General features: G+C 50.4%; 1 non-coding gene across 1 annotated transcript; it reads left to right on the top strand.

The window, feature by feature from the left end:
* The first annotated feature begins 2,406 nt into the window (after nt 1-2,406).
* On the top strand, nt 2,407-2,480 carry trnan-guu (transfer RNA asparagine (anticodon GUU)). The gene has a single exon. It is a non-coding gene; the product is annotated as a tRNA-Asn (tRNA).
* The last annotated feature ends 786 nt before the right edge of the window (nt 2,481-3,266 follow it).

The following is a 3,266-nucleotide window of genomic DNA, read 5'->3' as shown; positions in this document are numbered from 1 at the left end:
AGGGCAGAAAGAGGCCCTTCGGCCCATCGAGTCTGCACTGACCACAATCCCACCCAGACCCTACCCCCATATCCCTACATATTATACCCACTAATCCCTCTAACCTACACATCCCTGGATACTAAGGGGCAATTTCTTAGCATGGCCAATCAACCTAACCCGCACATCTTTGTCTCTTATTGTCTCCGCACATCTACCCGAGCTCTGTACTCTGCACATATTGTCTCTGTGGTCTTGGATCCAGCTCTTCAACTAACACCTCCCCAGGTATCTGGCCACAATCATGTTTTTGCCCCGTAAACACCCCATTGTTTCTTTGAATCACCTCCCTGATGGCCTGCTAATCGTTAAGGGATCAAACCAGAATTCCCCCATTGTGCTAACCCTATTAGGATATATCCCGACTGGAATGACTGATGGCGCTGTGCTAACCGTAGCATCTCCCAAATGCATCGATTAGCTGGATCGAATGAAAGATTACATTTATTCATATAACCGGACCCCAGGATGAGTTCAGCATTTGAGGAAAGATCAACTAACACCACCGGATAGTCACACACCATGTTACCGAGGCGGACCTGTACAGGGGCTGTAATGTGTCCCTCCTGCATGTGTCCTGTGAATCCACTGAGTGTAATTGTGCCTGTAGTTGGCCAAGGCTTGGCTCTTTTTAACCTTGATACATTTAGGATAGTTCAGGAGCCTCTGGGATCCCAAAGGAATTCTATGAGGTGGTCCCTTACCACGCTGTTAACTAGGGGTCTCCCTACACTATCCCACCTGGTGCTACAGATCCAGGGGAGGTCGGGAACTGTCAATCTAGGGTTCCCTAGCGGGGGGACAGTTGGATACAGTGATGGGCTCATGCTTACGGTACGCATGGGGTGACCAGGACCTTCCATCAGTGGTGGGCGGTGTTCTCTCTCGTACCTAGAAGCTGGCCTAACTGGTGAAACCGGTGGTCCTCGGGGACTGTGTATAAGGTGGCGGGGGTCTCCTACAATCTCGAGCGAAGTTCCTTGCTGCCCACAATTAAAACATGTCCCTCTATCTCTCCCCGGGGCTGCTGTGTAAGGTGGAGCTGTCTCTCTCTGGTGTTGGTGATCCCCTCTGCCCTCGTTTCTCCACACTGGACACTGGATAGCCCTCATCAGGAAAATTCTCACCTCCCTTTCTGACTGTGACGTTGGGGCTCCCTGAAATTCCTGTTCCCAGACTCGAGCTAAGCGTCGGAGAACCCACTCTTCATTGCGTGTGGTCTCTGCAGGGTCAAATTTAGCGGAGGCTTTCTTACCTTCCTCTGTGGTGTGTGAGACTAATGTCCCAGCCCATGTGGATGAAACAGCTTCATTGAATCTAGCCCGATCTAATTCCCCACAAACTCCCGTGAAGTGGATCCATAAACAATCAGCAAAGGCAATCGGATGTTCCTTCTTCCTCCAAGTACATTTATTTAACCCCATCTACAGGATTCCCCTTATTAAACCCTACCGCAGTCAATATCGCTTCCTTAATTTCGTTTAAGGTCCCTTACCCGACATTTTGAGGGGTTGGCAGGGCAGACCATACAGACTTGTTTAACCACAATGACTACCAGCTTCACCTCGTCCCTCGTCTCGAGCCCCTCCACTACCTTCTGCCTGACACCCTCAAAGAAACTGTGTGGGTCAGCCGCCGGCTCAAAGTTTGCGATTTTATTTGCGATTTCAGCCAATTGTGTCACAGTAACGGGGTCGTGTATGTAACGACTGGGCTCCGAGACTCTCCTACTCGATATTCAGTCGTCGCTGGGTGCGTCGGCACTGGAGATGAATCTGGGGGCGCGGTGGGTGTGACTTCCCCTGGGAAAGATGGTGATGGACTCCAATCCTCGGTCTACACAACGTGAAGTCGAGCATTCTCCTTTAACTCTCCCCCAATCCACATTCTCTATCTCCTCGTCCCCTACTGTCCCGAAGGTACAGGTAAATCCACTCTGAACCGATAATAGGGACTCCAGCCGTGAAATTTCTCGCTGGTATTTGGAGTGGTCAGCAGTTGCCTGTCTCTGTTCTTTACTGCCTTGATGTAGCGCCTTTATTGCCACCTGCAGATCAGTGCACCGAGCTTCCAATCGTGTTACTGCCCGCTCGGCCTCACCTTTCACCAAGACTTGTTGGCTCTCTCATTCTGGGTTTGAAAATTGCCCAGATGTAATAAATTTGCCTGGTTGGTTCTCTTTAATTCTGTCCTTTCCAGCTCTTATCTGCTCTATCCTCTCCTGCTGTTGTTCCTTTAGTTTCTCAATCTCCTCCTCCTTTTCCTCCTGTGCTCGCTTTGAACCCTCCAGTTCCTTACAAACTGTCCTGTTCCTAGCAGCTGTCTTAAGTCTCAGTGTCTCACTGTCTCAGTGTCTCAGCTGTCTCAGTCTCTGTGGCGCCATGGGTCAGCGCGTTCGGCTGTTAACCGAAAGGTTGGTGGTTCGAGACCACCCAGGGACGGTATTTCACTATTTATGATCTGGAGGAGGGAACCAAGTGTAGGGTGTCGAAATTTGCTGATGACACCAAGATTGGAGGAAAGGCAAATTGTGCGGAGGGTGTGGAGAGTCTGCAGAAGGATCTAGATAGGCTGGGCGAATGGGCCAGGAAATGGCAAATGGAATTTAATGTTGGCAAGTGCGAGGTGGTCCACTTTGGTAGGAATAATGGTAGGAAGGACTATTACTTACAGGGCGAAAAACTGCAGCAGGCGACGGTGCAGAGGGACCTCGGGGTCCTTGTGCATGAGTCGCAAAAACCCAGCTTGCAGGTGCAGCAGGTGGTCAGGAAGGCAAATGGGATGCTGGCCTTCATCGCGAGGGGGATTGAATATAAAAGCAGGGAGGTCTTGCTGCAGCTGTATAGGGCATTGGTGAGGCCGCAGCTGGAGTACTGTGTGCAGTTTTGGTCGCCGTACTTACGCAAGGATATTTTGGCCTTGGAGGGAGTGCAGAGGAGGTTTACTAGGCTAATACCGGAGTTGAGGGGGTTGAGCTATGAGGAGAGGCTGAATAAACTAGGCTTGTACTCGTTAGAGTTTAGAAGAATGAGGGGAGATCTCATTGAGATGTATAAGATGATGAATGGGATGGATAGGATAGAGGTGGAGAGACTCTTCCTGCTCAGAAAGGACAGTAGGACTAGAGGGCACAGCCTCAAGATAAAGGCGGGGCGGTTTAGAATGGAGTTGAGGAGGAACTTCTTCACTCAAAGGGTGGTGAATCTCTGGAATTCTCTGCCCGTTGA

Source organism: Carcharhinus amblyrhynchos, chromosome 31, assembly GCF_965287045.1.
Source record: "Carcharhinus amblyrhynchos chromosome 31, sCarAmb.v2.hapA, whole genome shotgun sequence".
Classification (NCBI taxonomy): domain Eukaryota; kingdom Metazoa; phylum Chordata; class Chondrichthyes; order Carcharhiniformes; family Carcharhinidae; genus Carcharhinus; species Carcharhinus amblyrhynchos.
Note: the sequence above shows the minus strand (reverse complement) of the source record. Positions and strands in the feature narration are given on the sequence as shown.